The sequence below is a fragment of the Gallus gallus genome, chromosome 3, assembly GCF_016699485.2.
Source record: "Gallus gallus isolate bGalGal1 chromosome 3, bGalGal1.mat.broiler.GRCg7b, whole genome shotgun sequence".
Classification (NCBI taxonomy): domain Eukaryota; kingdom Metazoa; phylum Chordata; class Aves; order Galliformes; family Phasianidae; genus Gallus; species Gallus gallus.
Window position 1 is genome coordinate 12802632 of NC_052534.1, and position 12636 is coordinate 12815267.

The window sequence follows — 12636 nt, forward strand, 5'->3', positions numbered from 1 at the left end:
GCGCGCACGCGCACGCCGCGCACGCTCCCCCCACCCCTTCCTGCCCAACCGGCACGGCGGGCGCGCGGCGTGGAGGAGCAGCGGCGCGGCGACGGTGGCGCTCGCGCCCGGTGGTTTAAACTCCAAAAAAGCGCCGAAGCAACGCCGCTGTACGGCCGTAGCGTCAACAGAACGGTCCGGAAGGTGCGTCGGGGCACCAACCCGAGCTCAGAGAGTGTGCTAGATGAGCAAACCCCGGGGGTTAAGGCGCTACGGCCCTCCACCGTCGGCAGCACGAGCCGGTCAAGCGCTGTGCTGCTGAGCCGCTTCAGAAGCGGTGGGTGCGGGCAGCTGCGCTGCGGGGAGCGGCGGCACGGCCTGCATGGACACAGCGACTCACACACACGTCGCTGTTAGATACCTCCGCAGTGTGACATAAGGCATATCTGTGCATAACCAGTGCTTCGCTTTCCCCCGTTTAAATATTTCAGCTATTAAAGTCGACACAGAACTACCCTGCAACTCTAATGACCGTATACATACGCGCTCTATAGCTCTCATGGCTTCCACCAGCAGAGTACATGCTTTAAATTACAGTGTGCAAACGATGATTTAATTGGGACTTGGAAGGCTAACAGAAACAGTCATTGTCTGAAGTGAATTTAAGCGGCGGGGTTAAACCTGGATAACCGCTGCGATTTTCCGTCCTGTTTTCAGGTGGAAGGTGGAAGGCCTTTTTGCAGCTCAGGTAATTCAGAGTGGTAAACAGCACAGAGAAACCCATGTCTGTTGTTTTGAGAAAGGCTTTTCGCAACCTGGGTGTGTGATCCCACAGTGGAAAAGCATGCTCTGCCCATGGAACTGCTCATTACGCTCACCTGATTTGTACATCCTGCTTTAAAAGCATGCACAGACCAGCAGTGAACTCATTCTTACCTTGAAATAAGGCAGGCCTGCTGCAGCCAGATCACACCTCCATTATGAACTAAGTGGGGTACAGCCCACTGCTAAAGTGTCATTAGTTGCTTTCGGTCCTCCCCACCTTCAGGCTGTGTGGATCGTACTCCTGGTAAGCTCTATTGGGATCCTCAGAGCTCTCCTGAGTTTCCAGCCCAGTTTGCTTAGCTGCTCACAGAAGCCTGGACCATGACTACCTTTCATGCTTCAAAGAACACCAACGTGGTTCAAAGCATACAGGCATGTGGTTACTTTTCCAAGTCAAGAAGACCTCTGTGCAGCTTGCTGCGTTCCTCAGAGACATGCTAGTTATCCAATGCTGCATTTTGCTGACAAGTTGCAACCCAACTCCAGAACTAACAGGCTGCCATATAAGCTAGACCTGAGCAGAGCTGCAGTATGTGGCCACCAAATCATCTTTCAGCAGGGGAGGAAAAAAGCAAGTACTTCTGGTGTGGCTGCATGTTTGTGTCTTCTTTCCTTGTGCTGAAGCTGTTGCACCCTTAGCCCAGGAACAGCTGCAGTGAAGGCCTCTCCGGGAAGGCTGGATGTTCCTCAAGAAGGAAGTCTTAAGGCACATGAGAGCAGGCTGTCCCTGAGTGCTTTAAGATGAGTGAGCAGGGAAGAAGACCAAGGTGGATGAACAGGGAACTTTAGCTGAGACTCCAGGAGAAAAAGAGAGCCTACCGCCTCTGAAAGAAAGGATGGGCAACTCTGAGAGACTACAAGGAAGTTGCGAGGATATTATCAGTAAGAGAAGGGCTAAGAAGAATCTCCATCCTTTACTGTAGGTGGTGGGGAACATGACCACTGAGGATAAGGAAAAGGCTGAGGTTCTCAGTGTCTTCTTTACATCTGTTTTTAATATCAGACCAGTTGTCCTCAGTATACTCTATTGCATGACCTGGAAATCTGGGGTGGGGAGCAGAATTCCCCATGACTCACGTAGAGACAGTTAGAGACCTCCTACTCCATCTATACTGTCACAAGTCCATGGGGACAGATGGGATTCACCTGAGGGTGCTGAGGAAGCTGGCAGAGGTGACTGCCAAGTTGCTTTCCACCATCTATCAATATTCCAAATCAACTGGAGAGGTCCCAAATGATTGAAGGCTTGCCAGTGTGACTCCCATCTAAAGTAGGGTCTTAATGAGGACCTGGGGAACTACAGGCCTGTCAGCCTTACCTCAGTGCCATGGTAAGTTATGGAACAGATCATCTGGAGTGAGATCACAAGGCATCTGCAGGACAACAAGGGGATCAAGCCCAGTAAGCATGATTTCATGAAAGGCAGGTCCTGCTTGACCAACCGTATCTCCTTCTATGACCGAGTGACTCGCGTGGTGGTTTGGGGAAAGGCTGTTGACACTGCCTACCTAGACTTCAGCAAAGCCTTTGACACTGTCTCCCACAGTATTCTCCTGGGGAAGCTGGCAGCCCTGGGCAGGTACACTCTTTGCTAGGTAAGGAATTGGCTGGATGGCCAGGCCCAAAGAGTGGTGGTGGAGTTAAATACAGCTGGTGACCAGTCACAAATGGTGTTCCCAAGGGGTCAGTATTGAGGCCCATCCTGTTTGATGTCTTTATTGCTGGTCTGGATGATGGGATTGAGCGTGCCCTCAGTAAGTGTGCAGATGACACCAGGTTGTAAGGAAGTGTCTCTCAGCTGGGCTGAGGCCAATGGATTGAAGTTCAGCAAGACCAAATGCTGAGACCTGCACTTTGGTCACAACAACCCCATGCAGGCTTGGGGCAGAGTGGCTGGAAGACCATGCAAAGGAAAAGTACCTGGAAGTGTTCATCAGTGCTCACCTGAACATGAGCCAGCGGTGTGCCCAGGTGGCCAAGAATGTCAATAGTGTCCTGGCTTGTATCAGAAACAGTTGCCAGGAGGATCAGGGATTAGATCATCCCACTGTACTCAGATCTGGTGAGGGCATACCTCAAGTACTGTGTTCAGATTTGTACCTCTCACTACAAGAAAGACATCAAGGGCGTAGCAAGGTCAGGGTCAGCCTCTTCTCCTAAGTAACTAACAATAGGATGAGAGGCAGTGGCCTCAAGTTGTGCCTGGGATGGTTTAGGTTGGATGTAGGGAAAAACTTCACCAAAAGAGTGGTCATGCACTGACACAGGCTGCCCAGGGAGGTGGTTGAGTCACTGGCTCTGGAGGTGTTCAAGAAACATGTTGATGTAGTACTAAGAAACATGGTTTACCGGGCAACATTGGTGTTAGGTGGATGGAGAGACTGGATGATCTTAGAGGTCTTTCCCAACCTTAATGATTCTATGACCATCATGGCTTTGGGACTCTGCCTTCTCCCATCCCAGGTTTCCAGGCAAGCACCAGTACTGCCTACCACAAACCCAGGGTTATAGCACTGCTGGGGAAGGTGAAGCTGTGCATGGGAGAGCTGACCAGTTTTTTTTTTGGGGGGGGGGTTGTTTGTTTGTTTGTTTGTTTGTGTTTTTTTTAGTGTCTGCAAAGCCATTTAACTGGGATAGACTCTGCCACATGTTTATGGTAGGATAATAGAGTGAAGTATTTGTGTTCAGTCACATCCAGACTTGTCTGTTCTTTGTCTCAGAGATTTTCCAGGTATTGAGCAGCACTTTACAAAGACTTACTGACTTGAACAGGCATTTAATTTTCGTTTTCCAGTTTCAGCTTGTACACTCGGGAGGTTTTCCTCACGTGCTTCAGGATTTAATTGCAATTTCTCCAGAAGCATTTTTCCACCAGGTACTTTCCTACTGCTGACCATGCCCCCCATGTCTACCCTCACCTCTTAAAGCTTCACTGAGTGTCTCCACACAGCTTCCCGGAAAGGTTATTGTCTTATGTTTAATGGGGAGGAAAAAAAAGGCAGTACAAGAGATTTACTGCAAATGGAAGCTATTACTGGAGCAGTTATCAAATGAAAGAACAATATAATAATGTCTAGCCATAAAGATATGAAGAGTTGCTTGTCAGAGGCAAACACCCAACTTGTAAAATTAATGTGCGTGGCTGCTGCAAGCTCTTTTTGGCAGACAGGTTCAAGTCCTTGCAGTACGGGTGAAACTCCGAGATGTTCTGCAGATACTCAGGCTGTAAGATGGGTAACCAAACCAGAAGCAGACAGAGTGTCTGCACTGACAGCTTTCTCAGAGCTAGAGATTTACACAAAACAGAGCTTGGCCCCATCCTGATGTCCCCAGTGCAGTGCCATGTCCCCTGTGCTTATTTAGGCATCAGATGCCTCCAGAAGCTGAATCTTGTTATCTCCAGCAGGACTATAGCTCATTGAGGCTGCTGAGCCTGACTGTTGGGTTAATACTTAATGCAATAATAGCAGAGGGTGTTTAAGTCACTTAGGCTATGGAGCGAAGCTAGAAGACAGCACTTTCCAGTTGAGAATTCAGGCACATACCGTTTTTCTCTTCTCTCCCAGTTCTGCCCGCTCATGAAGAGCTGGGACAGGGATCCCTTCAGGCTTAAGCAAACTACTGTAAACCTTTCCAAATTAGAAATACATGAACTAGTAGATAGAGGTGTCCATTACAGAGCAGGAATTCACATGACATCTTCTGCTAACATAATAACTGAGAGGTAAATGCACAGAAATACCAGAACCCCCAGTGTGAATTGTGGCCTTAATACAGAGGAAAAGATCTTGTGCATGTTGAGGCTGCAAAATATTAATGCAACCTGAGCACAAGAGCAGCAAAGGAAAAAGAACAACCTCTGTGGAGCAGCTGTACATTTTTTCAGAAGTGTTATATCAGTGAACACTAATGAGAAAGTCCTCCAGCATCCACAGTGGACAGAGTGCACTAATTCAAGTATAGAGGTGGGTGCCCACAGTTGTACGAGCCTTTCTGTGCCTCCGCCCTCACTCATCAGAGAGGAGTGTTGAAACACCAATCTCACCACATGCTGCTCAGGGACCCAGTGCTAGTGCCCCCTTCTTCAGGTACCCTTGCAACCAGACAGATTGTTGCCACTACTACCAAGCTCATATGCCAAGTTTAGTGACTCTGCAGGTGACTAGGATGCCCCTGTCTAATAACCATCAGCATCAGGCACTAGCCGTATCACCTCTGCAGGTCTCCTGCAGCAGCATGCACATAATTTGCTCACAAATAAGACGTTAAAGTCTGCCTTATTGTCCCACTCATCAAACATCTCATAACTCTTCTCCTTTTACTTACAAAGAGAAGCCTGGTCAAACACCCTACAGATATGTGGCATCAGCTCTGGGTTCAGCCCAGCACTCCACTACAAAGAGACCACAGAAGGGCACAGAGAAGCTGCTGGGGCTTTTTCTTCCCTTGGGCATTAGTGATGGGAGAGGCTTTTGTAGGTAATCAGAAGAGTTTTTGATTCCTGAGAACTAACATCTACAACTGACACAATACCCCAGCCCTTTCCCCACTTACATTTAGCAGCACAGTCACACCTCCTTTCCTGTTGTCCAGCTGTGTAAACTACATCAGAAACCACTTCCAAGTCTTTCTTCCAGAGGCTCATGCTCCTTCTGCAGTCTTTTATAGCTTCAGCATGTAGTCATTAGGCCCCAGGTGCCATTTAACTCTCCCTGTCTGCCTCAGGAGGGCAGTAATATTTTCCTTTGTAACCATGAGTTGTGGTCATGATTTTCTTCTTAATAAAGTCGTCTGTCAAAAATTGGAAAGATGCAAAACTGAGGTTGTCTGTTTAAAGGCTGCAGTGATGATGCATGGCTGTTTCAGGCAGGTGGGTTTGGGGCTCAACAGGGATGGGGCACGCTTGTTAAGATGAGGAAATAAATTGCCCTTACCCATCTGAATCAATGACTTGTGCTTTTGTGAAAAATCAGCCCACTGGGGAGTTTTGTCCTAGGGCACGGCTCTCAGGGCAAAGCAGCTGAGGGCAGAGCCATAACCAGTATGTGGGATCCCCATCCCAATATGCTGTCCTGGTGAGGGGCAAGTGATCTCTAGCCAGGATTCCTGGATCTGTACAGGGGCACCATGTTGGACTGCCCATGTGTCTTCTGGAAGCACATGCCTGCTATGTCTAACAGGGGTGAAGTAAGTAAAAAATATCTGGCAAAACCAGTAAGTCCAAGAGTTGACTCCAAAATGTCTACTCCAGTACTTGAACAGTCAACACTTCCAAAATCCGTGGGTGTTCAAGCCTGCCTCAAAGTCCTCGTTGAGGCTCTTACTGACCTGAAAGCTGCTTGCGGGACATGTCAGAGGAGTTGCACAAGCTCCCCTGGTTTCTGGGTGGACTGTGCCTCAAGCAGAGGAAAGCTACAGCAGCAGGTGAGGCTGCAGAGAGGCTTGCCTCGGCTCTGTGTGATGGTGAAATAGGATGGTGCTTTACTAGAGAATTAGAAAGAAAAATGGTCATTGAATTATACTACAAACCCCCAAGGCAGAATGAGGAGTAGGATGTAAAAATGTTCAAGGAAATTAAACTGGCAATAAGGAAGGGCAGAGTGTTGATACCAGCAGCCTTAATTAGCCTAGCTTACAATGGGTGTACCCTGTAATAATTTTCAAGTATCGTTGAAGTGAGCACAACAGGTTTGACCCACTGCTTCTTAAATAAACCGCTCTAATTAGTAACATGCATGCATTATCAGGAGCTGCCAGGAACAACATCTTGAGTCTGTTACTGTGGAACAAACACAGTGGATACTAATCTTGCTCTTACTAATTTTCTGAGTGTAGGTGATGGATGAAGCAGGAGCTGCAGGTTGGGCAAGAGGATGGTGAAATCTCTACAGCATGATGGGGAGGGAGTGTGTACGAATCTTCACATCCTTCACGTTGACTGAAGAGGTCAAATACACCTGGTTTCTCCTACAGGGACATTAGCTTATTCTCCTGCATTTACCTCTTTGCACGTTGTTGAGAACAGTGTATGAATGGGGTGGATGATCCCGGCTCCGTGTGAGGAGAGCCATCTTCAGCAGTTTTGCCTCCTGCCAAACAAGGATGTGTTTTTAATCTGTCCTTTTGGTGCCCGGAGGAAGAGCACAGGTTCCCTCTGCTCCCTGCATCTGCATGGCAGAGGGCATGGATTGGCCCTGAGTAAGGCATCCTGAGAGACAACCATCTGGCTGTCATTAGTTTGATTTGATGGAATTGGACAAATGTAACAATTAGCATGGTAAAAACTCCTAATTAAATAATTTTTAAAAAAGATAATGATGATTGAGGATGGATGGGTTTTTAATTTTGTGCATGAATGAAAGAACACATTAATTAAAACCTTGAGTTTATTTATGTGCTATTCTCATTTTGTAGCAAGCTGCTCCAAGATCCCTGAACCTGGCTGACAGCTCACGTCTCCGTCCTGCAGCCCCAAGTTCTGCTATGCTACATCCCTCTCCTCTCCTCTCCTCTCCTCTCCTCTCCTCTCCTCTCCTCTCCTCTCCTCTCCTCTCCTCTCCTCTCCTCTCCTCTCCTCTCCTCTCCTCTCCTCTCCTCTCCTCTCCTCTCCTCTCCTCTCCTCTCCTCTCCTCTCCTCTCCTCTCCTCTCCTCTCCTCTCTTCCTCTCCCCTTCCCTTCCCTTCCTCTCCCCTTCCTCTCCCCTTCCTCTTCCCTTCCCTTCCCTTCCCTTCCCTTCCCTTCCCTTCCCTTCCCTTCCCTTCCCTTCCCTTCCCTTCCCTTCCCTTCCCTTCCCTTCCCTTCCCTTCCCTTCCCTTCCCCTCCCCTCCCCTCCCCTCCTCTGCACATTTGCTCCCTGGCAGCTCCCAGCCACTCACCACGAAGCCTGGGGACATCAGGGAGAGGGCATACCTGGCAGCAGAGACTGCTGCTGGGGTGGGCTTCAGGGCTTATTGCATCGAGGTGTATGCATTTCAACGTCAAGTGCTGTAAAATAGGAGATCAGCCCTTACGGCATTCAGGACATGCAGGAGAGGGGCCTGAAGTGGAAACTGCTACTCAGTCTCTCTACAGAGTAGTGCAAAAAGAGAAGTAAAACAGATCCAGAAAGGCATCTATTTTTATGTAGGTCCTCGTGTAATACTGCAAAATCCTTGCATAAGAGAGCAGAAAGCTGGTAAGCTGCATGGCAGTCCCTGCCAAAGCCCTGTTCTTTTCTAGTAGCTAATCCTGAAAAGTGTCTTATTTTCTAAGTTTTGCAGATTCAGCCTCTGACTCTGCACATCAGTTTCCTGCCCTAGCCAATGAAATCAGCACTGCAATTACTCCTTACAAACTCATGGCTCGTTGCCTTGCTCCTGCTTTTTCTTCCAGCACAAAATTTTGGACTGAATGAAAAATATTCGCAGGCAAACAAGTTTCTACATCCCTTAAAATCTCTTTGGGAATAAAAGAACTCCAAAGCAGTGGGAAAGTGCTTGGTTCTTGTGAGCCTTCTTAAAGAATCTCTTAAAGGGAATGTCTTCCGGGCATGCTCAGTATCCCAAGGTCCACAGGCTTCGAGAATTGAACATTTCTAAGAAAAACACTGTGAGAAATATACATCTTCTGAGGTCACCAGGCAGCCCTCATGATGTAATGGCAGGTTCCTGCCAGCCCCTTCTCCAGCAAATTTCTCAATACCCCCTTAAAGCATAGCAGAAAATTTAAAAAAAAAAAAAAAAGTAAATATAAGATTTTGAAAAGGCCACATAGTGAAGAGAGTTAAATAACCTAACAAGGAAATCAAGTGTCTTCTGATAGCTTTATTCTCTAGGACGTGCAGGTTCCTCCAATGAACCAAAAACCCCATTATTCATACAGCTGAAATGAGATGTATCAGCGTTCAAGATTTAAATGCAATTAAACATGTGTATGCAGCCTAACAGCAAGGTGATTTTATGCAAGTTGTCTTGATATGTGTTAAGACTTGCTGTTGGTGAGCCTGTCATCAAGTTACATTATTTCCCCTGAGAGCAAAACAAATCAACGTTTCCCCACTCAGTGCTTCTGAAGCCAGTATTTCAGCAACAGCTCATCAGTGGGGTCTGAAAGTGAACTTGATTATAGGCACAGAGGGTATTAAAGTCGAGGAAAATCCAAAGACAAAGGGAGTTCAAGGGGAGCAGGAGAAGGAAGCAATTATTATTATTTTTTTAAATATTATTTGGGCATTAATGCTACAGAATAGGATTTCTCATGCGGGTCACAAATTTAACACAGCCACACCGGTGGTCTTTCAAATTACCCACCCTGAAATAATTCTGATAAAACCAGTCCATAATACAGCAAGGAAAGAAGATCAAAAAGTCGAAGGGCTTCAGAAATAAGGGGAGCAATCTCTACAGATGTGACTTTCTTTTTCTGGAGAAATACCATGAGAATACTCCTAGAGTGGGATACCTGGTGATGTATGAAACGTGATGCTGCTGTTTGTCTTTGCCTGTACATACTTCTGTGTGAGGCCAACATCTTCAGGTTTTTACACAACGTTCTTGGAGCTCTTTTGCTGTTTCTTCCCTCCATCAATCTGCAGCTTCCCTGCCCTGCATACGTGATACAGGTGTGCCCTGCCTGGGAGCACACAGAAAAGGACAACTACTTGCCATTCCTTACTTCTGTCCAGAGTACCTGAAATATTTTAAGGATTAGAGGTGACCGAATTCCAGGACAATGGCAGGAAATTCCAGATGAGGCATCAGCATCTCCAGATGTATGTTTTCAGATAATATAAATCATCCTGTTTAATTAGAGATCTCCCCCTTGAGCTCCCAGCATGAGGCTATCTATGGACAGTGGGGGAAGCGCAAGCTCCTGCAGCAATCTCACACATCTCTTACACCTTCCTCAAGACTTCCTTACAAGTACTTTGTGTCAAAGGAGCCTATTTTTATTCTCTTCTAGTAGTGGGGTCTTATCAGTTTATTGCAAAGGGGATAATAAATAATAGCAATGGATGCAGGCAGCTAGCATCTGCTCTACAGGAATTGTGCCTGCTGTCACAGCTTCAAGCTGAAGCATCTCAGCTCCTCCCCAGCTTCTGCAACACAAGGAGAAGAATCCTGTTGGGCTGAGAGTAGGAGTGGGGGTAGGCAGCGTACAGCTGGCCAAGGGAACACTCAGAGTGGGATGTCTGTGCTGGGAGGCCTTACACTTCAGAAACCCCACCCAGACTTCCAGCTCTGCGCCAGGAGGCTGAGGTTCGCCTTGGGGACCCCATTGCTGGCCAAGCCACTGCTCCGCTCCAGGCTCAGCCAAGGATTCACCAGCAGCAGAACCAACATGGCAAACAAGGGAGAGGATGATAAAAGTCAGCAGGAGCAGGACAGAAGGCTGAGCAGAAGGAAATGATACCATACTGACAGCAAAGCCACTCTGGGGACCTTGTGACAGCTCCATGTGGCTGTGGCTTTGCTTCCTTCCTGGCCAATGCGAACTGTGGTCTTGATATGAATTTGGATTGCAAAATCTGTAACACAATGAGAAAAAGTCACCTCTCTCTCATGCCAGATTTGCTCTAGAGGTCGCCCACCAAGTTACTCACAGGTTCTTTAAAGTGGCAAATCTGAAAGGGACAAAAGCCCTGCCTTGCATAGCTGCCAGCGCAGAGAGACTCCAGGTGTGCATCTCCAGGGAAGAATACTTGCATCAATAGGAAAAACATGAAATTGAATCTTATTCTTGTAACCAAAACATCTTTGATGATTCACTTCCCATCATTGCTGTACAGTATTCAGGATATAAATAGCTTTCTTTTAGATCTAAAAGACTTGAAATCCATTCTCCCAGTGGTCTTAAGCATGACGGAACACCTCCAGCAGGACTAAGAGCTGCTATTGCAAAATATAAAGGGAACATCAATCACAGCTCCTTTGCCACCAGGTATCTGGGATGGACACATGCTCTGCAGAGCAGGACTGACTGACCTGTCAGGATGCATGGGGATCAGCTGCCAAGAGGGACCCTTTCATCCATAAGTGAGACATTTAGAGTGAGTAGAAAGGGCAACCACGTAATGACACATGAAATCATCTAGGGACAGATGGCATTAGAAATGGGGCTGTAGCTTTTCTTGGCCAATTATTAATTAGAAGGAATGAAGAAAAATAAAAGCACAGTGAAAAGTGTTTCTAAAATAGTGATGGAGACTGCATAATCTTTATAAACGCATTGACTAAGAAGCCTGGTATGCTCCAAGCATGTGATAGTGGTGAAGGACCAGCAGTTTCACATGGAGAGCAGGTGAGTTCTGGTTTGTGCAAAGATTGACTCCACTGCAACTGGAAGCCTTTCACAAAACATTTCCCACTGAAGATGGCAAAAGCCAAGCTAAGCAGAAGCATCTGCTCCTGACATGAACCCAAGCATGCATCCTGTAGATACCCCTACATACATCTGCAGCCGTTACACTGTTCTGTTGGGCAAGTCCTTCATTTAATAACTCAATACCAGTGGAGCTTTGGGAAGGGTGAAAGGTGATATCAAGATTCTGTTGCTTCTCCATGCATTGTGTGGGGAAACACGAGCTGTGCTGATGCTCTAGGCTCCGTGTGATTTTCCTTAGACTTTACCACAGATATCAGGCCATTCCCTACCAGCTGGGTGCCCTGGGTGCCAGCTCCTCGGCCACTGCTCCGGGCCAGGACACGGGCTGGCTGTGGGCACTGAGCAGCTGCCTGCCACGTGGCTCATGCATGTTCACCAGCAGCAGATTAATACCCAAGAGGAATTTGCAGAGAGATTAGTGAATCAAGGCAGACACAAGACAAGGCAACTCCTGTTGCTCTTCAAGGAATGCATTTGTACATAAGCTAACAACTCTGCTACAGTTTCATACGTCATTAGGCTAATGTTCTGTTTAAATAGAGTTATCAATCATTTTGTGATTAAACCTCTTTGTGCTGGCAACAAATAGATGGGAAATGAAAGTGGGTTGTTTGAGGATTATAAAAAGACATTGCTAAAGCTGCCACTGCTTCTGCTGAAGGTAGAAAAGCACAGAGGAACTAATTGATAGTGCCAAAACAAGCCTCCAAAAGCGATGCAACTTAAATAGAAACAGCCAATCGAGTTGTCTGTTCGATGTTCTGACGCGCCTGAACCTTTTAAGCATATGTTTGCTTCCTATTTTCATTTCTTTTTCCATCCTACAAGACCTGAAATTTGTGTTTCTTTACCAAAAAAACATAAAGGAAAGCTGAAATTCTCATAAAACCTATAATTCCAGCAGCTTTGAGGAAGATGTGAACTACCAGTAGACCCCTTTATTTTACTGAATTAAGGATACAGTTATTTTCTCAGGAGTTATACAAGAAAAAAATCAATTTTGCACTTTGCTCTTGAATGTCTTCTTTATTCTAATAACCAGTTGCAGGAAGATACTGTAATACTTCCTCGCTTAATTCTGTATTGAAATTTTACAGTTAAACTGCTAGTAATTTTTTTCCCATTTCTCAATTACATTGAGAAGTTGAACTCCCAGACTTTGTTCTGGGGATTTTCAGGGGAACCACATCTTGTGCATCACGCTCTGTTTGAAACACGTTTTTGCTTTTCCCAGGAAGCATTTTAAAATCATGTTTATTAGTCCTGTCAGCAGCAGCTGTTGAAGTGTTATAACCATTCTTGTTCATCGTTTCCATGGTTGTAGCTCCTCAAGGAGAACAACGTAGGGTCAGAGGTGATGGCAGCCCATTTTTCTGCACCAAGGCCTAAGCATTTCCCCAGCTCTCATCAACAATGATAATAAGAGCAAAACCATGAGTGGCACAGAGCAGGTGAAGAGATGCTGATTCT

At 46.6% G+C, this 12636-nt stretch overlaps 1 long non-coding RNA gene across 1 annotated transcript; it reads left to right on the top strand.

The window, feature by feature from the left end:
- Positions 1-32: 32 nt before the first annotated feature.
- On the top strand, positions 33-7193 carry LOC121110388. The gene is made up of 2 exons (XR_005858756.2): positions 33-3679; positions 6640-7193. It is a non-coding gene; the product is annotated as an uncharacterized LOC121110388 (long non-coding RNA).
- The last annotated feature ends 5443 nt before the right edge of the window (positions 7194-12636 follow it).